At 44.1% G+C, this 27609-nt stretch overlaps 1 protein-coding gene across 1 annotated transcript in view; it reads right to left on the minus strand.

Moving 5' to 3' along the window:
- RAD51B (RAD51 paralog B) overlaps window positions 1-27609 on the minus strand; it is a 545357-nt gene that overhangs the window by 312542 nt on the left and 205206 nt on the right. The gene's annotated exons all lie outside the window — the stretch shown is intronic.

Consider the following 27609-nt stretch of genomic DNA (forward strand, 5'->3'; position numbering starts at 1 on the left):
TCCATGCTTGTAGCCGCCACCACCTCCTGTGGCAGTGAATTCCATGTGTTAATCACTCTTTGGGTGAAGAAGTACTTCCTCTTATCCGTTCTAACCCGACCACTCAGCAATTTCAACAGTTCTTGTATTGTGAGAAAGGGAGAAAAGTACCTCTTTCTCTACGTGCTCTATCCCATGCATAATCTTATAAACCTCAATCATGTCACCCCTCAGTCATCATTTCTCCAAGCTAAAGAGCCCTAAGCGCTTTAACCTTTCCTCATAGGGAAAGTGTTCCAACCCTTTTATCATTCGAGTTGTCCTTTTCTGCACTTTTTCCAAAGCTATAATATCCTTTTTAAGGTGTGGTGACCAGAACTGCACACAGTATTCTAAATGAGGTCGCACCATTGATAGGGCATGATTTCCTGTCCTGAAAAACACTAAAGGCTCTACATCTGACAATAGCACTACAGATTAGAATTTCATACAGCCAATCCACATACAAAAGATCCTCCTCAGGAAAGCTCCTCCATTAGCATATTCACAGCCTGGGGAACTCGTACAAAATAATGACTCAGCCCTACCCCACCTTTCTGAATAGATATAAATTACCTGCCTACCATTTTTCTTCTCACCTTGACACAGAGAGTACTCCAGCTTTCTGTGTTATACCTCTGAGGATGCCAGTCACAGCTACTGGCGAAACGTCAGGTCCTACAATGCCAAGACCACAGCCATACAACCCGGAAAATCTACAACAGCCAATGAACTCTGGCCATGAAAGCCTTCGACAACATATTAAACTATACATTAGTAGCATCTTTAATAAAAGACTGCCAGCAATTCAAAACATGGGGAAAACATTAATGAAAAAATAAATATGCAGACTAATGTGCCCCAAATTTCTGTTCTAACACACATAAAAATAAATAAAAGATGAGACCTGGGACAAAGTGCAATATGAGGAATTTGGAAATGTTAATGCAGACCCTCAAAAACGCCTTCTTTGTACTAGTGGCAAGATTTTAAAGAACACTTTCATGTGAGTAAACCCATAGAACAGACCTGTGTAGGATTTTGAATAGGACTGCTTAGGATGGTACCGTTAGTGTCTGGGCTACTTTAAACTTTGTTGCAGCCCATGAAAAACCACAAATTTGCATGCCAGAGATCCATAAGCCCTTGTAGATACTCTGCTGATACGTAAACTAAGCATGTGTCAGTACTTGCACTAGTTTAAATGAGTCACTGAGCCAGTGAGAAGTCTCAAAGGGAAGTTCTTTGCCTTGGCAGGCAAATTGCATTATTTTACAATTGTATTGGCATATATTGGTGTCACTGATTATTAATTTCTTTAGAGAAGTTCTAAGCTCAAGATGGCTCACAAAGTCAAAACAATATGACAATAAAATTAGAAAAACAACAAAACTGTTGGGCAGGAAAGGCAAACCACTATCAGATGCAGCATAAGTTCAGACTCTAATATGGAGGAGTCTGTGCTTCTATGATACAGTGTGGTGGAATTCACCAGTATCTGTGTAAAAAATTTAAAGTTTCAAAGGTTACTTTTACTTGTATTTTGTTGTTCAGTGGATAACCTAAAACCACCTTCAAAGGTATGATAAAGACAGCAAATAATAAAAGACTTTGTATTTAGTCTTGGAGGAGGCCAACTCATATGTTAATATGGAGTAGCCATCAGAACAGAAGAACTTTTCTTAGCATCAAGACCTGTTCGTTATCTAGGGTTGCCAAGTGTATCTTCGCCGGGAGCAGGGGGCTCCCGGCTGGCGTCTTGTGCGTGCGTGTGCTCTGTCATCTTGGTGCTTGGGGGGGGTCAACAGTGGGAGGGCTTCTAATGTCCTGGCCCCACTGGTGGACCTCCTGATGGCACTGGTATTTCTGGCCACTGTGGGATACAGAGTGTTGGACTGGATGGGCCTTTGGCCTGATCCAACATTGGCATCTCTTATGTTCTTATGTTCTTATGTTCTTAAGTGATGGAAGGACGCCAGGCATGCTGGGGGCAGGGCCACGGCCTTACAAGGGAAAACCATAGAGTTTTCCCTTGTATGGCCGTGGCCCCGCCCCCAGCGTGCCCGGCGTGCCCACGTCACTTCCTGGTGACGTGCACGCAGGGGTGGGGTTCCCCCCGGGGCCCGATTCCGCGCCGTTGGAAATCGGGCCTCCAAAGCGGGGATTTACCCGCCACCCACCCCCACTTGGCAGCCCTATCATTATCAGTGAAGTCTCAGGGAACCTCCTAGAAACTAGCAATCTGTCATAGGATAGAACAGATCAAGTCTGGTAAGGTTTACAGGCAGAACACTATCTTTTGTGGGGGACATTAAAAAAAATCTTGTGAAGAAAAGATGAGAATTATGAACTCATATGGGAGAAGATCTGACAATGTAAAAGAAAAGCTTTAGGAACATTAAAGACTTGAATGAAAGCACCCAGAAATGGCTTCGAAAGAAAGAGGCCTCAGTATGGCCTAAAACATAAATCTGGTATCTTCAAGATTACTCTGCATACCTCTTAACTCACCATTATAGAAGAGAAAGTTTTAAACCTAGGGAAAGAGAAGATTGGATTTATTGCTCATTTTACTTTCTCTTTGTTCAGTAGACTATTTTTATTTATTAAATTTCGAAACCACTCTCCCCTGTAAAGAACAGGGCTCAGGGTAGTGTACAATGATAAAACTTTCGTTAGAAAAACTCACAATTTGAATACAATAAAATTCAGCAATTGGCCAAGATAGATGATACTATGCTTCTGACCATGCTACTGCCCCATTGGGGAGGGGAGGCCAGGGAAACAGGAATGCCAGACAGATGGAAACCATTACTGCTCTCAGCCGAATTCCTGATGGAAGATCTCTGTCTTACAGGTTCTGCGGAACTGCAGTAAGTCCCACAGGGCATGGATGTTATTCGGCAGAGAGTTCTACAGGTTGGAACCAGGGCGGAAAATGCCCTGGCTCTGGTCGAGGATAGCCAATTATCTCCTGGGGCCATGGACCACCAGTAAGTTATTATCTGCAGAGTGCAAAGCTGCTTGGGAGGTATACTGCGAGAGGTGGGCCTGAAGATACGTGGGTCCCAGACCATTTAGGGCCTTAAAGGTTAGCACCAGAAACTTGAACCTGATTCAGTACTCCACTGGGAGCCAGTGCAGCTCGTGCAGCAGAGGCTGAATATGTGCTGCTTGTGAGTCCCCATCTGGACCTGCGCCACCACATTCTGGAGAAGTTGGAGTTTCTGGGTCAGTCTCAAGGGTAGCCCTACATAGAGCGAGTTACAGTAGTCTAGTCTGGAGGTGACCATTACATGGATTACTGTGGCTAGATCAGGGTGGGATAGGTAGAGAGCCAGTTGCCTGATCTGGCACAGCTGAAAGAATGCCAGTCTGACAACATTTGTCATCTGGGCCTTCATTGATAGGAAGGCATCCAGAACCACACCCAGGCTCTTGAAAGCTGGAGGCCACACTGTCAAGGGCCAGGAGTTGGCACCCCAAATGTGAACCTCACCACCACCCAGCCACAGAACCTCTGTCTTAGTAGCATTCAGTCTCAGCCAGCTCTGTTTCAACCATCTCACCACAGCCTCCAGCCCCTCAGCCAAATTTGCTGGGGTGGTATCTGGCCACCCGACCATCAACAGGTATAGCTGGGTGTCATCAGCATACTTGTGACATCCCAGCCCAAAGGTTCACACTAGTTGGGTGAAGGGGCGCATGTAGATGTTAAACAATATTGAAGAGAGGATTGCCCCCTGAGGAACCCCACATACTAACGGGTGCCTAGTTGACACCCTCTCTCCCAGCGCCACCCAGCTCAATTATATGCTTTTTCTTCTTGTAGTAATTGACTACAAATACAAATAATCAGCAACCCCAGATGAGGAAGACTTGTCTTGGCAGTATTATGTGTCAAAAAGGATCTAGGGGTCTTTAGTAGACCATACACTGAACATGACTCAGCAGTGTGATGCCTTAGCTAAAAAGGCAAATGAGATTTTGTCCAGATTACGTGAAGTGATGGTATTGCTTTACTCTGCTCTGGTGAGACCTCACTTAGAGTGTTCTCTGCTCTGGTGAGACCTCACCACAATTTAAAAGGATATAGACAAGCTGGAACATGTCCAGAGGAGGGCAACAAAGATGGTGAGGGATCTGGAGATCAAATCCTATGAGGAAAGCTTGAAGGAGCTGGGTATGTTTAGCCTGGAGTGGAGACGACTGAGAGGTGAACATAAGAACATAAGAGAAGCCAATGTTGGATCAGGCCAATGGCCCATCTATTCCAACACTCTGTCACACAGTGGCCAAAAATACCAGGTGCCATCAGGAGGTCCAGCAGTGGGGCCAGGACACTAGAAGCCCTCCCATTGTTCCCCCCCCCCAAGCACCAAGAATACAGAGCATCACTTGCCCCAGACTGAGAGTTCCTACCTATACCTTGTGGCTAATAGTCACTGATGGACTTCTGCTCCATATGTTTCTCTAATTCTCCCTTGAAGCTGTCCATGCTTGTAGCCGCCACCACCTCCTGTGGCAGTGAATTCCATGTGTTAATCACTCTTTGGGTGAAGAAGTACTTCACTTGTGAGAAAGGGAGAAAAGTACTTCTTTCTCTACCTGCCCTATCCCATGCATAATCTTATAAACCTCGATCATATCACCTCTCAGCTGTCGTTTCTCCAAGCTAAAGAGCCCCAAGCGCTTTAACCTTTCTTTCTTTTTTTAAATGCCCCAAGGGGCAAAATTTTATTTATTTTTCAAAACAAACAAACATATAAACATACACACATTACAACACAAAACATGAATGGGGGTAAAAACATGCTTATCCTTAAGGTAGATTGCCTCATAAGTTTATAATTTTAAAATCACGTTTCCTTATCATATATATTTCTTTCTCTGTTAGGTCTATTTCTAAACATTACAATCTATGTCTATATCTGCTTATTTTGGTGTTCAAACCTTTGATTAGCAGTCTTTGGGATACAATTAGGGTTAAACCTTTATGCTTCAGTCTGTTATACTGTTATTATACCAATCATAAAAGCGTTTCCATGTATTTTCAAATGTATAGTTTGTCCATCCACTCATCAATAAGGTTAATTTATCATTTTCTGCTGTTTCCATCAGTTTATTTATATATTCTTGTTTCTTTGGTACTTTGGACGTCTTCCAGTATTTAGCATATAATATTCTCGCTGTAAACAATCAAATATCTATCATTTTTATCAAAGTCTTTTGGTAATATATTCAATAAGATTACTTCCGGTGTGAATGGTATAACAGTCCCTAATATATTTTGCATTATCTCATGGATCCACATCCAATATTTCTTAGAAGGGAGAAAAGTACTTCTTTCTCTACCTGCTCTATCCCATGCATAATCTTATAAACCTCGATCATGTCACCCCTCAGCCGTCGTTTCTCCAAGCTAAAGAGCCCCAAGCGCTTTAACCTTTCTTTACAGGGAAAGTGTTCCAACCCTTTTATCATTCTAGGCCACGGGGGCAACAGGGGGGGAAAATTGGGGGGGGGGGGGAGCGTGGCTGTTTGCCCAGGGGCAAAATAATGAGCGGCTGCGCTAGCAGATATACCGTGGAGGTCCCGTGGTAGGGGGGAGGTGCCGAGCACACCACAATCCTACGCCATGGTAAAGAAGCGGCGCGGCAAACGGGTGTTTTTTTTCGGACAACAAAGTGTGCACATGCCCCGTTGGGTGTTTGTGCGCATCCCATGAACAGTTGGAAATCCTTTATACGAGGGGGCATGGGCGGGCGCCGGAACTACCACCGGAAACGCGATCAGACGCCCGCCCTTGCCCCGTTGTTACCCCGCGGTTTAACCGTGCATCTTCGGCGGGAAGCCTCGGGTTCGCCACGGGAGCTCTACGCTTCCCAGATGTGGCGGTGAGATCGCGCCCGGAAAATCCGCCTATCTTCCGTCCCTCTAGCGAGCCTAATGCTCCATGTGACCGCAGCCCTAGTTGCCCTTTTCTGCACTTTTTCCAATGCTATAATATCCTTTTTGAGGTGTGGTGACCAGAACTGTATACAGTATTCCAAATGAGGTAGCACCATCGATTTATACAGGGGCATTATGATACTGGCTGATTGGCTTTCATTTCCCTTCCTAATAATCCCCAGCATAGCATTGGCCATTTTTATTGCAGTTGCACACTATCTAGACATTTTCATTGAGTTATCTACTATGACTCCAAGATCTCCCTCTTGGTCAGTCTCTGCCAGTTTGGACCCCATCAACGTGTATTTATAGTTAGGATTTTTGGCTCCAATGTGCATCACTTTGCACTTGGCCATACTGAACCCCATTTGCCACACTGACACCCACTCACCCATCCTCGACAGATCCCTTTGGAGTGTCTCACAATCCTCACTGGTTCTCACCACCCTGAACAACTTCATGTCATCTGCAAATTTAGCCACTTCACTGCTTACTCCCAACTCCAAATCATTACTGAACAAGTTAAAAAGCAGTGGACTGAGTACTGATCCCTGTGGTACCCCACTGCTTACCACCCTCCACTGAGAAAATTTACCATTTATACTCACTCTCTGTTTCCTATTAATTAGCCAGTTTTTGATCCACAAGAGGACTTGTCCTTTCATCCCATTACTATTGAGCTTACTTAGGAGCCTTTGATCAGGAACTTTATCAAAAGCTTTCTGGAAGTCAAAATAAACAACATATATTGGGTCCCCCTTGTCCATATGTTTGTTCACCCCCTCAAAGAACACTAACAGGTTAGTGAGACAAGATCTTCCCTTACAGAACCCATGCTGAATCTGCCTCAATAGTTTTTGTTCATCAGTGTGCCTACTAATTCCTTCCTTAATAACAGTTTCCACCAACTTACCTGGTATCGATGTCAGACTGACTGGCCTGTAATTTCCCGGATCTCCTCTGGAACCCTTATTAAAGATGGGAGTGACATTAGCTACCTTCCAGTCCTCAGGAATGGAAGCAGATTTTAATGAAAGATTACATATTTTTGTAAGGAGAGCCACAAGTTCACATTTGAGTTCTTTCAGAACTCTCGGATGTATGCCATCTGGGCCTGGTGATTTATCAGTTTTTAAGTAGTCTAGGTGATTTATCAGTTTTTAAGTAGTCTATCAGTCATAGGACCTCCTTTCTCATCACCTCAATATGATGGTTTTTTGCCATCTTCTGGGCATGGAACAGGGGTCACCAGGTTGTAGCTGTGAATTACCTGCACTGTGCCGGGAGTTGGATTAGATAATGCTGGAGGTCCCTTCCAACTCTATGATTCTGTAGTCTATCTTGGGCTTTCTTGCAGCTGCAGGTTCAGGAGCTGGGTCAGAGGGGTGGCTGTTATCATGACACAGTGGCAGCAGTGGGGGGCTTCCTGTTGGCAGCCCCAGACAGCTAATCTCGAGTGGCTAAGGAGCCAGGCCTTGGCAGACCTGTGAAGCCCGGTCTTCCCTCAGGTCTGCCCCTCCCCTTTATTGGCTGGTTCTGCAGCTGGGTCCGCAATTTGTGGGGCCGAGTTGTCATTCCCTCCCTCCCTCCCTCCCTCCCTTCCTCCCTCCCTCAGCTTCAGTTGCACATATGTTTGTTACGATCATGTTATGCTCTGTTTGTTAATTATTTTCCTGTCACAGCTTTAGGGCAGTTTGAGGCATTGAGTTGGATTTGAGGCATTAGGCGGTTTGAGGCATTGGGGTGGAGGCCATACCTGCCGCCCCAGTTTCAGGGATCCTCTTAAGGGGTCATGGGGGTGGAGCCATGCACCATCATGCCCAGCCTGGGGACTGTCTCCCAGCTCTGTTCCCAGGTAGCAAGTGGCTTGCACCCAGGTGGGACCAAAGGATTTACCATTCCAGGTTTATCCCCAGCAGGCAGGCTGAGGATTGTGTCCATCAAATGACAATTGGGTCACCTGATACCTAGATCTGTGCCCTATGCTGTGCCAATGCTCTTGCAGCTGTAATCAATAAAGCTGTCATCTGTTTTCACTCTAACTAGTTTCTTAAGGCAAACTCCATTCTCTTGTCCAGATTATTTCTTAGGTTGCTGTGGCCATCTTCAGAAAGCAATCCAGAAGATTGCAAAGCAGTCACTGGGGTATCCACGACAGGGACCTGCAAAAGATCTGAGGCAGTGGAAGTTACAGGATACATCCTTTTAACAAGGTCTGGAATGGGCTTATTGGACAGAGGCTTAGCCCACTCTGTCTTAATTTTGCACACATAGAAGTTAGGAAAGGGAAATGCTCTTTCTGAGTAGTCATCTGGTGAGAAAAATTCATTAGTAATCTCTGAGCCATCCTGCTGGTTCAGATCCTCAGGACACTTATTCCCAGTGTGCTGTGAACTCTGAATCTTAAGAGCAGACAGAGTCTTAGATAGGAAGTAGTGAAGGTCCTCACTCTTAAAAAACATAAAGGACTGCTCTGAAACTACTGGTTCCTTTTCTTTCTCCTCCTCTTCATGAGAGGAAAATTCCCCTTCCTCCTTTTCACTGGAGACGTGAGAAATATCGTCCCCCTTCCCCTGCTGGAAATCAAAGGGACAGTTTAGGCGTGAAGGGCCTGTGTGACAATATCCAGCTCTTTCCTCAAAGGCACAGATATAGAAGACTATGCTATGCAGAGGAAGGCTATGCAAACCACCTCTGCTCATCTCATGCCTGGAATGCCCCACAGAAGGGGTTGCCATGAGTCAGTTACAACCCGATAGCACATTCTTCTAATTTCTCTAGATGAAAAGTGTGCCTCAGACTGAGAATACAATGGTCCCAGAGTGTCTGAATTACTAGACAGATGTTTCTGGATTTAAAGAAATGGACTGACAGTCGATCAGCTGCAAACAAATATTTTGTAACATTTTAAAAGTCTCTTTGGTCTATTCTCTCTTGAATTTGTCATAGGAGACAAGTCAGTATGAGTTAGTTGTTCTACTTTGTTGACTTTTAAAGCACTCTCAAAAACATTTGACAAACAGGGGGGCAACAGTGGTGTGTGTGAATATTTGCAGTCCTGTATGTCAGATATTTGGCTATACTGGAAAATAAATGTACTATTTATTCACAAGGCCAGATGTGGTGCAGGCAGCTCTGATGCAAACTTCCTTTGCACACCTTGCCAAGGATTTCAGCCCTGACCCATGGAGATATTCTCTCCAGGAGGTGAGAGGCAATTTACTTTCCAGCTTAAATCAGATGCTGACTCTATCAAATGCGACAAATTGAATGTGATATTTTGAAGACTTAGACTTCTTATTTCTGGCTATCCAACAAGGGAGGTTTTCTAAAAAATTACTGTAAATGTTGCTTTGTGAGGGTAGTAGAAAGTATTGTTGAACTGTTACATCAAAAAGGGGAGGGAACCTCCAAGACTGAGCCTGGCAGAGTAGAACCTTCTCAAATACAGACATTATTAAACAAAGAATGTTACCAGTGCCAACAGGGCAACACTACAGATGTTAAAATAAAGCTAGAAGAAATGAAAGGAACATCCCCTGTGAGATATTTTCTGTTTCTCTCATATTCATCTAGACTAAACAAAAAATATGCAGCTGGGTGGGTAGAATGCCTTCTGTCTACTCTTGAGGACGGCACTTTATGGCAAATCACAAATTTTCTTTCTCTTTGAAATGGGCAGAAGGTACCAACACCTCTGGGATGTATAAAGGTTTATTTTTATTGTTGTTGTTCAGTCGCAGTTGAGTCCGACTCTTTGCGACCCCATGGATCACATCACGCCAGGCTCTATAAAGGCTTATAGCAGTATTTTAAAGTTATCTACAATTTCTGAAGTAGCCTCCTGACAAACACTGACAAGAAGGCTGAAAAGGGTGGGTGGCTTAAAAAGTTTCATTTTCTCTCATATACAGAAGTAGCCTTCTTTACATGAGAGAAAGTTAACTTTTTAAGCCACCCACCCTTTTCAGCCTTCTTGTCACTCTTGTGTGGGAGAGGGCAGGGTACAGTGGTTCAGTGTAGGAAGGGCCTGTGTGACAATATCCAGCTCTTTCCCCAACCTCAAGGGGAAGGGAGGAGAAGACCTCCTCCTCCTCCTTTCACTGCATGCAGGGAACGGAGTCAAGTTTGTGTGAAGAAGAACGGGTGCCATGTTCTTTTCTCTCTTCTCTTTTGTCCCACTCTCTGTGGTAATGTGCCCAAACCTTAGCTAGAGAAGTGTGTGAACTATAGAAAGCACCCTTGAGAAAAAAACATTTTAAAACTCCCACAGTGGTCAAAAACTGATGATCAGAGGAATTCCATGGAAACCCTGGCTCTTGTACCACTGGCAAGGCAGATTTGCTGAGGAAAGAAATATCCCTGGTCAGAAACTGACCTTTCCTTCCATCGTCAGGTAGCTAAGATTTCCCAAAGCTGAAGAACGTATTACATCTATCTCAAGAAAAAAGTCACAGCTTTTCTCAGACGTGCAAATCATTGACTTTTTTCTCTACTTGGTTTCTGTGAGGTGTGAACCTAACTTCCTTCTGCAAATCAAAGGAAAAGGGAACATAATGTGCATAACTCACAAAGGGTTCCTCAAGAGCCCACCCAGCAGACACTATGAACTACAGAAGAATTATGTGCTCCCTTCTAGCAATACAACAGTGTATTTTGATGCCTCTTTTCAGAGTTGCTGCTTCCAAGTTTCCAATGGTATGTTACAGCGTCCAGCAAGATATATGGCAACTGCATCTTAACACACTCCCAAATACAGAGCATCGGAAGAATGAACACAGAGCTAAAATATTAGTCCCAATAAAAAATTATGTAACTTTCCTGCTGCTCATACAAGAAGGGAGTTTGAAGGCTGAACTATGTTACTTCCGCAAACACATGTTCTCAAATGCAAATACAAGAAGGAAACTTTATAGGGAACAATTGGTGGGTAGGAGGGATGCCTTAGTCTCTCTCATGCAGCCAGTGCTTCCTCCAGACCATTTTCCCACTATTCATTTCCAGTCTTGGAACCAGGGCTTTTTTCTTTTTTTATTTGTAAAGAGGTGCCGGAACTTTCAAGAGGGAAATGGAGTTTTCAATCTGTATATTGAAAACTCATGAACTTTTAAACATTTTAAAAAGAATTTTGTTGAAGAGGTTCTGGAACTCCATTCCAGCGTGTTCCCCCAGAAAAAAAAAAGCCCTGCTTGATACCAAGACGAGGAAGAATAGGTTAAATAAAATGGTGGGTGTGTTTGTGTAGGGATGAGATATGCAGAGAAGAATCGGCAAGGAAAGGATTAAACACCCACACTCTGCCCATCAGTTCTTCTCTACAAATGCCCGCCTCCCTGCATTAGTTATGAGACTGGGAACTAGTCAGCTTCTGTTCTGTGTGATTCAGGAGTCATGAATGGTGGTTGTTAAGGAAAGGGGCTTAAGGCACTGCCTGAGCTTCACTCACTCTAACTTTAGACTTCTGTACAGTATAAAAACAAAAACGAAAGAAATAACTCTTGGGGCCTTGGGAGAAAAAGAGGTCTTACACATGCCCGTTCCCAAGCAGCTCCTTCCTTATGTCACCTGGCTGATGAGTCTCTAATATGAGACCTTTTGTTCTTTTATTTATTTGATGCTGAGCAACAATTTCAGGCTTTCCCCTCCTTGTCTTTGGTGCTTACAGGGGGGGAAATGACAGTAATTGTAAACTAGGAAGAGACAGCAAACATTCCAGTGGGAGAACGCTTTTTTCCAACTTCCTATGGCTTGCATATGTTGGATATACTATTCATTTGCCCTGTGGATGCAGAAGAATTGCATTGTGGAAACTAGCCTTACTGGAACTTGGTATTGAAATGACTGCAATAACTCATGCCCGCTGGTGAGGTATTCTTCATTTATTGATTCTCAGGAGATTTATAGTCTACATTTGTTTGAGTCACACAACAATAAATTAATGTACATTCTCTATGGTTACAAAACTTTCAGAGATAAACTAAGCAGCTCTAGCAAATTCCTTAATCTACCTTGATTGAAACATTTCTTTTTGAAGATAATTGCAGCAGAAGTCCTTTAACTTCCTTCCTTCCTTCTTCTGAAGCAGCAAGGAACATACCGACCTCAGATGCATCTATATATCTAATAGCCAAGTTGCCCCCTCCATGCGGATATCTAAATCTGCACGTCGGGGGCACTTGGGGGGCAGGGGGACTTTCCTGCACACTTGAGGCAGTCCCCAGGTGTGCAGAAAAATCTAAAAAGTTTTTAAAACTGTACGGGGGATATTTAAATCCCCAAAAAAGTAAGAGTGTTCCCTGCGCACGTGCAGAGAATGCTCTGGGAACTCTGCGGTGGGCCAGTGGCTGGGAGGCGCTCAGGCCTCACCGCCGGTGCCAGGGGGAATGGGGGGGATCATCAGGCTCGGTGGCTGGGAGGTGCTCAGGCCTCACCGCCGGTGCCTGTAGGGAGGGGGAGGGGAAGAGAAAATCGGCAGGGGGGAATTGTCGGGCCCGGCAGCTGGGAGACACTCAGAACTCGCCAGGAATACTCCCCCCCTGCGAGTATTGCGGGTCCCACTTCTTGTACGTTACTAATTTCTTCATCATTTACCTGGTTGCCCCTCCTTTCACATTATCATATTATCTGTTAACTCTTTCCAGTCTAATAGAGCTTATATTTTGCTGGTGTCTGCCTGCTCTCCCTCATATTATCCCACTCTCAGCACAGCTCACCAGCCTGTTAGAAATTCAGGCCTGGAGTGGGTTTTGAACCTGAAGCTTCAAGGTTGTCAGGCAGGGATCCATCCCAAGTGCTACCACCAAGCTCTTGCCAAAGGAAAGGAGCTAGAAATATCTCACAAACACCAATTGGCCAAAGTTTCTGTCAGATATGGTCTCTGACTTGGGCAACAAAAACACTCATGTGTCTGCACTACTTTACCACCCGCCTGCTTTTTAAAAAGTTTGCTTCTACCTCAATATGAGTCTTAGTGAAAAGGGAAAACTGAAAATGAAGGAAATAACTTTAAAAAATGGCTGTACATGTGTACAACACTCTCTCAGACCACTATTAATACAACTGCAAAGTAATATATTTTCAGTTCAATCTTAGAATTATTTTAGTCTAAGCTATTAAGTTCATTGGACTTAGACATGACTAATTCTGAATCGGATTGTATTGTAAAGAACACAACATATTTCTGTTTCTTGTGGAACTTAGCCATTTTGATAACCCATTGAAAGAACCAAATCTCTTTCCAAGACATGAACTGAATGTGCTTTTTATAGGCATGTTTATACAGTCAAGAAGTCTCATAATAAGAATGGTTGAAAACACAGACACAAACTGATCCAGGTCTGCTATGTCTGTAAACACAGCAATCAGTTTTGACAAATCTTGTGAGTGTGGACTGATGGAATTGCCAACTCTTAATGTTGATGTATATAAAAGACTAGTAATGTAGTAGTTAAAGTGCACTAGTAATGTAGTAATTAGCAATGTTGTAATATACCAGTAATGTAGTAATTAAAGTGTTTTAGACTAGGATTAGGAAGACCAAGGTTCAAATGCCTGTCAGCGATGAAAATTCCTAAATGATCTTGGTCAAGTCACTTTTTCTATGCCTAACTTACTTCACAGGGTTGTTATAAGGACAAAAGGGAGGATATGCCATGTAAGTAGCCCTGAGCTCCCTGGAGGATGAGCAGGATAAAACTATAACAGGCAGCCCATGCACATAAGGTACCAGCCAGACATAAGGAGCTGTCAAAGGAATACTGCATTTCCTGGGGCATAAAAGACATATGAATATCATTACCGTGTCAAGAAGAAAGTGGTTCTGAAAATAAACAATGAAACAAATGCCAAGTTTCTTTAGGACTGGATCAGACTTACTAGAAAACACAATGTTTCCATTCAATCAATGGTTCACATAAATCAAAGATAGGCTACTTAACGCTTATATAGCCTATGTACTGCTGTATAAACCTCTCCCTTAGCACTATGGCCCTTCACTCTCTCAAAATGTATCCATCATATTCCACCTAGTGAAAAACAGAAAGAACAGCAAATAATAATGTGCCAAAGCTCAAGCTTATATCATTAAAATTATACTTTTAGAGCTACCTCTGCTGCAATTGTAAACCAACGTAAGGCTCAGTGGGGAAATTAATAAATTAAAAAAGACTGAGTGAGCTACATGTTTTATTTTCCCCAGAGCAGTTCTTAGTGATGAGGTATATAATAAACATCTTCCCCTTGGGCCTACAAGTTCTCAGAAGTCTGCATATTCTCATTTCTAGGACTGCTGTTTGCGTAAACTTGACTTATGATTGTGGGCAAGTATAAGCAAATGTTAAGGGAATTAACTAGAATACTGTAGTAAACTGTAGTAAACATAGTGAAAGAAATTATGGAAATGAAAATTACATTTATTTTATTAGAACTACAGTAAGTTAAATGGGCAATATGTGATACAGTTATGGGGGGGGGGAGTCTGCCAGGTGAAATAGGGTGCTAATGACTTACTCCTGACCTCTGCTTGCAAGGATATAGAATCCCAAAAACATATTTACGTAAAGGTTAATTTTTATTTTATTTATTTACTATATTTATATTCTGGCTCTCACTCAGACTCAAGATGGATTACACAGTGTACACTGATGCAATAAATAGGATGAGATGTCTAATAAGCAATGTAATAGGACTAGGATTATGGGAAATCTGAAACAAAGCACAGAATACTAAACATGATGTTAAACAATGCAGAAAATGGTATTAAATAAATAGAAAACAGTGAGAGCAGGATATACGTAGAGCAAATGAATAATACATACGACACAAGTGATGCAGTCCACAGTCACATTCCCTTTACAAAGTTCCTTCCTGAACCATTCCGTTATAATGTAGCCCTATCACTAATTTAAAAATGTGATTCTGACCAATTCTATTTTAGATAGCCTGTGGAATAACAGAAGCATGGGAGCCTTCCTGACCTCCTCAGGCAGGCCATTCCATGAGGCGGGCTCTGTAACAGAGAATGCACATAGGCAGTTGTTCATCTTGCTGATTTGCAAGGTGGCACCCTCAGAAGACCCCGAACGGATGAAATTGTGTTGCAGAGCATAAGATGAGAGGCGCTCCTGCAAATATGAGGGTCCAAGGCTTTGTAAGTTGTATTTAAGTTGAATTGTAATTTAATTGTATTACCGAATTGTATCTGGTAACTGATGGGCAGCCAATGGAGTGGCTGCAGATAGATGTAATATGTATGCTTTATGTAGCTCCTGAAAACAACTGAACTGTAGCATTCTGTACCAACTAAAGTTTTCAAGCTGACTTCAAGGGCAGCCCCATGTAGAGTGCATTACAACAGCCTAGTCTCAATTTCACCGTGGTATGGATCCAGATGGCCAGATCAGCTGAGTCAAGTTTTGGGGCCATCTTATGGGCTAGGTGAAGCTGGAAGAAATGCAATTGCATTAACTTGCTTTTCTAGCAGTAATGCTGGATCCAATATAACCCCTAGGTTCTAAATCTAATCAGCCAGGATCAGGTGGGAAGCACCTTCCCAACCAGCATTACCTCTGGCTTATCAGAATTCAGTTTCAGTTCGTTCACTCTTAGTCTTTTGACCACAGTAATCAGGCCCCTTTTTTTTTTTTTGGCCAACTACAGAAAAAGTGAATTCTTTTTGGCTAGCCTCCTACTCTGATTCAGCACTCTTGAAGAATGGTTTGATGTTGATGTCATTCACAATACCTGCCATTGGGTCTATCCTTTTGTTTCTGTTACTGGACTACCTGGAGCATTTGTAATGGCATCACTACATACAGTAAACATGAACAGGATCAGGATGCAAATCCAACAAAACACAGATAATAAGCACTGTGAAAATTTTGAACATTTTCCTTCGAATGATTGTAGATCAAATTACATCCATTCTCCAAACCCATCCTTGGGGGGGGGGGAAACCCTGCCCCATCCAAAACTGAAAGGTTGAATCCAATTAACCATCATATACAAGCCCAAAATATTCCAGAGATGAGTTTTCAAACTTCATCTCCCAAATGGAATACTAGAATGTGATTATTTTAGCAATAATACTCAGTGCAAGTATACTTAAGTAAATGAAATATAACAAGTGATTAGGAAAAATGTAAATGGCTCCTTATGATTTTTACATAATCACAATTCATATTCCATATCTCCTGACTGCACATAAAAGTAAAGGATCCAGCAGTTTGTTCCTCCTTTCAGCAGCATGAAGAAGGATAATAGTATTTTTTTATTTTCTACATTTTTATTCAACGATAAGTCACATATACATAAAATCCAATAAGCATAAACAGTAATACATTCAACCCTATTTCAACGACGTGTAAACAAATACAGTTAAGACGTTTCAATATATCCATATATCAAAATTAACTTTGCCTGACTGAGGCCTTATGCTCTTTGTTTTTTTCCCAAGTATCCTACCACTAATATGTGACAGTTGTAAGGATTACTGAGGTAGTCTATGTGAAGGTCTTTGAATATTTAAACACTCTACATAAATGTTAACTATCACTGATCATTATTATTTTACCCTGCTCTTCACCCAAGAAGCTCAGGGCAGCATACATGGTTCACCCTCCCTTTTATCATTACTGCCACCCTACAAAATAAGTCAAGCTGAGAGATAGTGACTAATAAAGGTTGCCTTATAAGCTTTTCTGGTTGCATGGGAATTTGAAGCTGAGTCTATCAGATCTACATTTAACTTTTTCCACTAACCCACACTTATTATTATTAAACAGCTGGATGCTGCCAAATAGTTTATTTATTTATTTATAAACTAAATGTATGAATCACCCATTCCCTGAGTCCACAGAGCTCTGGGTGATGTACAACAACAAATAAAACACAATAAAAACAGTAAGTACAATCTTAAAAACAGTTCCCCAATGGCGTCCATAGATCAATTTTTAAACCAGTTCCGGACTGTGTTGCTGCCTCACAGGCAGGGTAAGGAGGAGGCTGAAGAAAGATAGAATAAAGGAGGGGGGGTGCCAGCCATGATAGAGCCCGTCGCTGTCCTCAACCAAAATAGCGGGGAAATAATCCTCAGAAATTGAACTGAAACTTGATGTTTTGTACTTTTGCTTCCAGATCTTGTCTGAGTACAGTTTTGCAGTGGACCAAACAGTGATAGTTGCTTCCCACTGCTTCCCACAGAGAAGCCCAGACTTTCTGACATTCCCAGATATATTAGTCTACAATATGGTGTTCTTCAATTAAAGACCATCCTACTGGGATTTTCTTCTCATATCTTATAAAGAACACTATGAAACAGTGTTTATATGTAGAAGGGCCCAATTTCTATCCTAAAACATCTTCTTAAAAGGAACTATGATAGAAGGACTGGGAAAATATCTCTGCTTGAGATCTTGGGAAGCCACTTGGGAAGTCACAGCTCAGCTAGACAGCCTAATGTTTTCATAAAGTAGAAAACAGTTCTGTGTTTTCACACTTTCATAGCACTTAGAGTCACAATTCAGGATACAACTGTATGTTGTTTGGCATACAAAGAGTTCCAAACTCTGTATTTATCTTGCAGTGTTAATAAAGGAATGGGTTGGGAGGAGATCCACAGGAGAAAATTGACTGAGGTACTGCTTTACTTTTTTGTAATCACTGGTGCTCACCTGCTAATCCTCTTTGCTGCCAATTTTAGATTGTTTTTACCAAGCTTATCTCCAAGTCCCCATATCAACTGGGGGGGGGGGGGGGGGGAGAGAATCTAGGGAGCACATACATGGGGGAGGGAAGTGCCCTTTGTTTCAAAACAATCGATACAATTGAAATAAATTTCATTCACTTTACTTTCTACTAACTTGGATCCTACTTACTTTACTTTCTACTGACTTACAAATGATGTCGTGGAGGCAGCAATCCACAAGCTGAAACATAAATGGACTTTGCACAGCTCCATTTATGCAAGATTTTGTGCAACATCCAGCACTTTTCTGTCTATATATTACAGTACTTGGAAGCTGATTGAACATATTCTTGCACAAGCAGAAATACCACTGGGGATCCAGTAAATATGACTTAGTCTTTATCTGGTATTTCCACTTTTGCAAGAGCTCTAGCACATGGAATCTTTGTAGTGGATCCAACCCAAAAGCCTTTACACTTTATACTTCCAACTTCCTACACTGGGTTTCAAATGAGTGAGATGCTCAGTAAAGTATCTTCTATCTGACATGCTTAGCTATCACCATGCTGCATATCAGGGTAAAATGTTTGGCAGAGAACTCCAAAGATCTCTTTCCACTCTTGAAGAATTTTTTATTTTTATGCCAACCAGATGGGCCTGAAGGTTTATTTATTTATTTGGACTTGTATTCTGCCCTCCCTGTGAGCAGGCTCAGGGCAGGTTCCAACAATGTAAATACAATATATAATAAGATTAAAACTACTTAAAACAGCAGTATAAAATAGCAAAAGTTCTAATAGCTTTGTTAAAGACAGGAAGATACTTCCTGAAGTGCCCAGGCTGAACCCAGAAACCCACCATAAGCAGAAACAGGGCAAAAATTAGCCATAATATATATATCTCCACGATGCAATCTTTCTACAGAAGCTGCAAGGTGCTTCATACTGAACTATATGCAATGGGATATTAATATATATATCCAACTCTGCATGCATGAACACACACACTAGCTCTCCCAGCACTAGAAAAGGGGCTTATTTGAGATGAAAGAAGGTCTCACATAGCCTCTTGTGAAAGGTCATTGTCCCCCTGCCTGCTACAGTGTTCTGCAAAGCTGTGGGAAACAAATGACCTCTAAGCCACAGTGCTGAGTATTATTGCAAAAGAAAAGGAAAGGAAAAGGGAGGGAGGCAGTACTTCAGGAAAAACAGAGTTTGTGCTGTTTTAACTTCCAGTGATGGCCCACTGTGACTTCCAGGCACATGAGTAACATGTTGCACTATATCCTGCAGAAAGTTAAAATGCAGTCTAGTCAACAGAGAGATTAGATATTCTGAGAATACAAAAGCATTCTGTTGCAATATATAATTTGGAACTCTGGTCAACTGTGAAAGCCCAGGTGCTTAGAAAATATGCTCTGCGATTCCAGGTGTTATACACACACACACACACTCATAAACACACTGACAGACACAGTTATGACTGAAAAACAAAAATACAAAATCTGCTTTGTTTCATTTGCAGCAGATACTTTCCGGCAAATATGCAATAGCTGAATTATTGCCCCCCCCTTTTTTGTGGGTAATGGTGACAAGAGGAGGATGTAGGCAAATGATGGAAATCAAACACCCACTCATCCTTCAGGCCAGCTTAATTGCCACAGAATAATTCTTTGCATGTTGGCACAGAGCATGCTTCTAGTACAGGAGCACTTAAGGAACAAATGATCAATGGTACACACAACTCAGACATAGTTTAAACCCCTAAAGAATTCCCTGGGAGAGTTAAGTACTCTCCCACAGAATATCAATAGAGTTAAAAATGCTCAACTTTGGTTCTATCATGCCTTAAACTTTAAAAAAGTTAAATAGAGGATGCTTCTATAAGTCTAAAGATGGAAAGGACAAGACCAATAACAAAGTCCTACTAAACTCCATCCACAGACAACAGTTGTGTGTCTTCCTGTTTATTTATAGACATGTTTAACTCTTAACAATGTAAGACATCAGAAAATTTATTCCTGTTCAAACCAGTAACAAAGAGGTAACACTGCACAGTACAGATAATCAGGCATTTTTGTGCAGATGATGGATGACAGATAGGGGGATTACTCAAGTAAAATACAAATATTACGTATATGAAGGATAAACATCTTTGTCTTTGACTTGCTCTAAGTAGCTCAAAAGTCTTAGTTCAAAATAGTCAAGGACCCTTTATGCATGCACAGCTTACTGCAGAGAATCCCAGCAGCCCAGCCTTTAAGCAGTCAAACCCTTAAGGATTTCTATGCCTGCCGTACACATCATTCTTTTTTTCTCCATTGGATTTCTTTTTTCTCTGGTGTATTCATTCTGTAGCTACAACGAAAAAGTAGTTTTTCTTAATTGGTGTAGGAACTTCAGTTGTGATGTGTGTGGGGTGGCCTCCAAAGTTTTTTTAATTTACACAAGTGTCCTATCGCAGCTGTGCAGTAGCATCAAGTAAACACCTCCCATCTAAACCCCAGTGGCTCAGTTCCTTGACTGAAAGGGAAAAACAGGTTGCTTACCTGTAACTGATGATCTTCGAGTGGTCATCTATGCAGCCACCTACGGGGTAAGGCACCTGCGCTGACTCCAATTCGGAAAACTTCTAACAAGCTCAAAAGGATTCGGAGCTCCGCCTCCGAGCATGTGCAGGGCTCCAACCACGCATGCCCAGAGGGCAGGGCCCCAGTATCCTGCCAGTTCCTTCTGACCGCTGCCAACCCCAACAAGGAATGGATCTACAGGAGCTGACAGCAGTGGCGAAGGAGGGTGGGTGATGTGAATGCACAGATGAGCACTTGAAGATCATCAGTTACAGGAAAGCAATTTGTTTATCTTCGTTGTGGTCTCTATGCATCACACCTATTAGCAAGCTTAGGCCTACCTGGAGGAGGGTGCTGGTAGCATCTCAGGAGACTACAGAATGCAGGACTGATCGGCCCATGTGGGAGCAACGTTGTGCATGCACATCCACAGTGTAATGTTTGATGAACGTGTTCAGAGTGGCCCCCAAAGCTGCTTGACAGACGTCTTGAAAGGGCACTCCCTTGAGAAAAGCCATGGAAATCGAAATCACATGTGTAGAGTAAGCCTTAGGTTGAACAGGCAATGGCCTTTTATCTAAATGATAACAGAGTTTAATGGTCTCAACAATCCATTTAGACAGTCTCTGAGTTGAGATCTTTTGACCTAGAGAGTGCATGGCGTAGGACAGGAACAGGTAGGGGTCTTTGCGAATCCGGCGTGTTCTGTCCAAATAGAATAGGAGCACCCTCTTAACATCCAGTGTATGCCACAGCCTCTCAACATCGGACGCAGGGTTCGGATAAAAATCAGGTAGGATTACTTGCTTATGTAAGTGGAACTCAGAGACCACCTTCGGTAGGAAAGTAATGTCCAGTCTCAATGCCACGCCATCTGCCAAGAAACTCAAATAAGGAGGATCATGCCTGAAAGCTAAGAGGTCACTTACTGTACTGGAAAAAACTCACCTCATATCCTCCAAGATGTTAGTTTGAGGTGGGGCACATTGTGATATAGTACCTGGCCCTCCGATGTCAGAAGCAGATCTATTGCACATTGAAAATGCAGAAAAACCTTGTTGGAGAGGCGAAGGAGTAGTGGGAACCAATGTTCCCTCTAAGCTGTGGAGTCCTGTGAGCAAAAATTCTACTTTGTGAGCGGCTGGCATCAAAGTTGTGAGCAAGTGACTTGGCTACTGCATAAATTAGCTTGCTCTGTAGCCATCCCTTCTTGAGAGAAGGCAAAAATATGTGAGCTGAAGGCTAAAAACTGTGAGCTAGTTCACGCTAACTCAGCTTAGAGGGAAAACTGGTGGGAACCATGTTTGCCTCGGCCACCAAGGAGTCACAAGAATGGAATCCAGCCTGTGTAGTAGTATTTTGTTCAGCACCCTTGTAAGGAGACGAATCAGTTGGAAAAGGAACAGCGACTCCCCGTTCCAAGGGATTAGGAGACCGTCCCCCAGAGAAAGAAGATCTGTTCCCCTCTCACAGCAGAACTTGGGCACGCTTGGTGTTCCACTGCGTCGTGAAAACGTCTATCTGTGGTTGGCCCCATTGTTGAAATATGGGCCGCAGGTATAGCCAATTCAGCTCCCATTCGTGTAATTGCATTGTGCCCCTGCTGAGAGCATTTGCCCAGTTGTTCTGTATACCCAAAAGATGGGTTGCCAATATCCATATCTCGTGGTTGAGACACCAGTCCCAAAGGGTAAGGGCCAAGCGACATAGTCGTCAGGATACCATCCTGCCTTATGTGTTTATCTAAGCCAGCACCATAGTATTGTCCATCAGAATTGTCACCGTCCTTTTCTCGATCACCGGTAGGAAGGAGTGATGGGTGTATTGGATCACCAGGAAATCTAAAAAGTTGATGTGGGACCCCTTCAAGTGTGATTCCGCTGGGGCTCCCACAAAAAAGCCAATCAGATGTGCCCCCCCCCGCCCCACAGCGAGGAGTCTGCTGGTACCGTGATGGTAGGCATTGGTGGATGGAAGGGAAACCCCGTTAAGAGATTGGGGACTTTTCCCACCACATTAGAGAATCCCTCTCGTTGATTGGTATTATGAGACGCATGGACTGAGGATGTATGGAGGGTCTGAAAATCCGTACAAACCAAAGTTGTAAGAGGCGCATATGGAGTTTCACCAAGGGCATGACCCCCATCGTAGTCACCATGAGTCCTTGTTGTTGTTGTTCAGTCGCACAGTCGAGTCCGACTCATGAGTCCTAGCAAGCATTGAATATCGAGTGGCGATATTCGGAGGAAGTGCTTCAGGGACACCAATGTGTGAGTCCGTTGATTGGGGAGGAATGCCCTGCATAAAGTGGAGTCGATGGTTGCCCCTATGAAATTCACCCATTGAGAAGGGGTCAGGCACGACTTTTTATGGTTGACACGAAGTCCCAGATTTCGAAGGAGGTTTAACGTAGGCTGTGCATTGTCCAACAAAAGGTTTTCAGACCCTGCTACCAATAGCCAATCGTCTATATAGGATAACACCATAACCCCCTGAAGTTTGAGACGGGCAGCCACTGCCACCATTGTCTTTGTGAACACCCTGGGTGCAGTCGAGAGACCGAATGGCAAGGCCGTGTACTGGTAGTGGTCCTCCCCGGCAGCAAAGCAGAGAAACCGTTGGTGAGGAGGAAAGATGTCGATGTGTAAGTAAGCATCTTGTAAGTCAATTGTGGCCATCCAAGCCCCTGGTTCCAAGAGGGGGAGTATATTCTGGAGAGATGTCATTCTGAACTTGTGATATGCGATGAATTGGTTCAGAGCTCTGAGATCTAGAATAGGATGAAGGCCCCCGTCCTTCTTCGGAACCATGAAACACTGCGAGTAAAACCCCTGTCCCCTCTCTGAGAGGGGACCTGTCTCTATGGCCCTTTTCTCTAGCAGTTGTTGAACCTCCTGATGAAGGGTCGATGATGTCACAGTCCCTACGAAGACAGGGGTGGGGGGCACCTGAAGCAATTCTATTGTATAGCCCCTAGTGATGATGGAGAGCACCCATGCATCTGATGTTATATGGCTCCACGCAGGGTAGAAGGTCAGCTGCAAAATGGCGAAGGTAGCTGGCAGTTGATCGCAAGGAGATTGGTCCCGTGACCTTAGGGAGGAACTGCTATGCCAAAAGGGTGAGCGGTCCAGCCTACGCCTGGATCTCTGTTGTTGCCGACAACCGGCACTGATGGGTGATTGGGATCAAGAGTGTTCGGAAGCTGAAGACCTAGAGCTCTGATGGGATTGCATTTGATGAGGGGGTATCTCCTCCACATCTGAGCCTGATAAGGGCAGATCGTCCAGTACCGATCTGCACATTTGAGAGCCCAGTCATTGAATCGGCAAGTCTAACAGCATAATATGTGGTATCTCTGGGACTGCCAACAGGTTCAATGAGACAGAGTAAGGCAGGGAAGTACTGACCTGCGTATCAGAGCTCGGTGCGGCACTCACCAAAGTAGACTTAGAGCCTGTTTTAAGGTGTTTGTGTTTGACCTTAGTATGGCTCTTGGCATCTTTCTTTTTCTTGGATGTCAGCGTCGATGCCACCAATAGATTTGTCAGTGTGGAAGGCTTTGATGCTGAAGGCCCAACAGCAGAAGAGGTGCTATCCATTACTTCCGATGGTTGGGGCCAGTCTTTCGGTGTCAATCGATGTCAATCAGCCAGCACCGACTGAGGCCAATTGTCCAATGTCGACTTCAGAGTTTATTTATATTTCTTTATTTATTTCCCACATTTTAATCCCGCCCTCCCTGCAAGCAGGCTCAGGGCGGCTCACAACAAGGGCACCAAGTGCCAGTATAAAACATTAAAATCAAAATAAAACAATCAGATTAACATTAACAAAATGCTCAGTAATATTATTGCTTCAGTCTAATCAAGATGAAGGCTTGAGAAATTTAACCCAGGGGATATTAACCCAGAGCCCATTTCGTCGACACCGATCCATCGTGGTACTGTAAAAGTTTTATATTGGGCCTTCCCTCACGGTAGTTGGTGGAGGTGGTAGTCGCGGGCCTGCAGGTATCCACCGCCGTGCTCTCCCGCCTCCTGGCTGACCGGGGGAGTCCCAATGGAGAAGGGAGCCTCCCAGCTGGCCGGGGGAGCTCCGATGGAAAGGGGAGCCTCCCGGCTGGCCAGGGGACCTCTGATGGAAAACAAAGCCTCCTGGCTGGTTGGGGGAGCTCCGATGGAAAAGGGAGCCCTCCCCCACCATCGACCATGTGTCTGTCGCGGCTGCCGCTGCCACCAGAGTGTCTCCACCGTTGTTAGAAGGTCGCTGCTCCACTTCCACCGAAGCCAAGGCCACACAGCTGTCAGTCGCCCTGCCGGCACCGGCGGAGGTCTCACGCCAGACCGAGGTGGTAAGTAGTGGAGCTGTAGTGTAGGCCGGTCTGGAGCCCCGTATCCAACCGGGACCACACCAGGGAAAATAGCACGATGAGGGGTGATATCTCACCTTGCACCCTATCCCAGTTGTTGGGCAGTTCTTTTGCATGTTCACAGCCCAGTGCCTTTGTTGTTTATTACTCTCTGGCTCAGTTCTTAGGCTCAAACAGTTGCGGGAGTGCAAGCACAGCCTCCCAGCAACGCCGCCATCTTTGGAGTTACCTCAGTTGGAGTAGAAGTCATCAACTTTGACCGAAGTGCAGACTCCAGGAGAGCCACTTGAAGTCCGGCCGCTTGTCAGCTATGCTGCCATGGGGGTGGGGAGGTTGAGTTTGTCTTATAATTGCCTTTGCATTCCTTCTGTGCTTCTTTGCTGCTACAACACTTATCTCTAAATATTGCAGGTGCGGATGTTGATGTCTGGTTTTCTTGGGAACCATGAGAGAGTGTTTCGTTCCCAGCTTCAGTGCTTAACGGCCGAAGCTCTATCTCCCGCACGCGGGAGGGTGGCTAACTGCCCAGGGCAGTGGGGGGGGGTTCATACGAATTCCCTATATCCTATTATGCCCATGGGCAGCCGTCATTCTTAACAGTGCCTATGTTAATGCATCTATAGCTCTTCAGTAAAGTATTACCTTCCTGATAAGCGTGTACTACGTTGTTGGCTGTGGGTTCTGACATTCTGTTAAGAATCCTTCATTCTCTATCTACGCGCCTCTTTCCCCAACTGAGATGAGCGCCGGAGAGGAGAAACTGAACCCTTCAGAAAAGGAGGAAGTAGAAGGATGGGGGGTTGAGATTATGCACGGATTACAGAGGGTTAAATGCTGTGTCTTCAACCAATGCATACCCCATGCCACTGATCAAAGACCTACTAACAGAAGGAATGCAAAGGCAATTATAAGACAAACTCAACCTCCCCACCCCCATGGCAGCATAGCTGACATACTGCCCCTCGAAAATCTGCTTCACACCATTCATACGGGAGGTCTCCCGGGTATTCCGGGAGGTCTCCCGGTTTGTCCGGGAAAGCACGATGAAACCTCCGCAACAGTACAGGGGCCCGAATATCCCCCACTTCCACCCATTCGAGGTGTTGGGGTCCAAAGTTTGCCCATTCAACCAAATACATCAATTTTCCACGTTTGATTTTAGAGTCCAAAATATTTGAAATTTCATAATGTTCCTCGCCCTCAACCATGATTGGAGGGGGTACCGGTTTTGATGGACGCCAAGGACGGGACCCGGAATCCTTTTTCAGGAGGCTGAAATGAAACACAGAATGCAATTTTCTCAAGTTCTTGGGTAAATCCAGTTCCATGGCCACCTCATTGATTACCCTTTTTACTGGAAACGGCCCGATGTACTTCCAAACCTAGTTTTCTATTAGGGCGTAAAAGCAGAATGTTTTTAGTAGACACATAAACGGAGTCTCCAGGCTGCAGAGCCCAACCCTCCACCCTTCTCTTGTCAGCCTGGCATTTGTACACTTCCTTGGAAGCATCTAAAGTCTTACACAGTAAAGGGCACGAGTCTCGTAACTGTTTACACCATAGAGCAGCATCCCCCGGCCCCAAGTCATTATCCCCAGCCAGGAACGGGATGGGTGGGCTATCATAACCATACAATGCTTTAAAAGGAGACATTCCAATCGAGGAGTGCGACGTGTTGTTATAACAGAATTCGGCCAGGGGCAAGAGGTTGACCCAGTTGTCTTGTTGATAGTTTGTAAAACAACGGATGTATTGCTCCAGGGTCTGATTGACCCGCTCCATTTGTCTGTCAGTCTTTGGGTGATAAGCACTGCTTAGCCCCCTCTCCACCCCCATTAGTTTTATTAGCTCCCCCAGAATTTAGACACGAATTGAGACCCCCTGTCGGAGACCACCTTAGTGGGGAGCATGTGTAAATGCACCACGTCTCGGAGAAATGCCTTTGCCAATGCTCTAGCCGTTGGCAGGGAGGCAAAGGGGATAAAATGCGCTTGCTTAGAAAATAAATCTACTACCACCCGTATAACAGTCATTGTTTTACTCTGCGGGAGATCTGTAATAAAATCCATGGAGATAACTTCCCAGGGTCGGTTTGGAGTAGGTAATTGGCCAGGGCAGTGGGGGGGTGTGTGCATACGTCTTCCATATATCCTATTATGCCCATGGGCAACCGTCATTCTTAACAGTGCCTATGTTAATGCATCTATAGCTCTTCAATAAAGTATTACCTTCCTGATAAGCACGTACTACGTTGCTGGCTTTGGGTTCTGACACCGCTCTGTTCTTACGGGTCTCATTCGAAAACTTGGAACAGTGGACACAGGTATCTGTCCTATGCGCCTCACTCAGACAGAGTAAATACAGGGAATGGCTGTCAGACGGTGCTAGCTTGTACCTGCACCGGATGCAGCATTTGAAAACCCCCCCCATCAATTTGCTATAGAAGAAGGGCAGATCTGAAGAAGGAAAAGGGGGAGGGTTTCCAACCGAAGTGGGGAGGAAAAAGGTAAAAAACCTAACTAACTTTTCTTTTCTTTTTTTTAGATCGAAGCACTAGCAAAAAAGGAGAAGAAAAATGAGCAAAGGGAGACTACAGAAAAAATACTTTCCCTTGACAAAGAAGTTCCCAGACTGAAGCAGATCAAGTGATCAGTGCGGCGGTCAGAAGAGAAGTGGTGGGATACCGGAGCCCCGCCCTCTGGGCATGTGTGGTTGGAGCCCCTGTGCATGCTCAGAGGTGGGGCTCTGGATCCTTTAGCGCTTGCTAGAAGTTTCCCAAATCGGAGTCAGTGCAGGCGCCTTGACCTGTAGGTGTGATGCGTAGAGACCATGACGAAGATCACACAGGTCTGCAGGCAAAGTTTAAAAAACAACATCCTAAAACTGACCAAGTTATCTTTCATACTGATTAGAGCAGCGGCAAAGCTCCCTTTCATTATTGTCAAGATCTAGTGGATTCTCTGTTCTGTTATCAGCCACTTTCCTCCCCCACCACCACCTCCCCCCACCACCACC

The sequence above is a fragment of the Gekko japonicus genome, unplaced genomic scaffold (assembly GCF_001447785.1).
Source record: "Gekko japonicus isolate JY-2015 unplaced genomic scaffold, Gekko_japonicus_V1.1 scaffold32, whole genome shotgun sequence".
NCBI lineage: Eukaryota > Metazoa > Chordata > Lepidosauria > Squamata > Gekkonidae > Gekko > Gekko japonicus.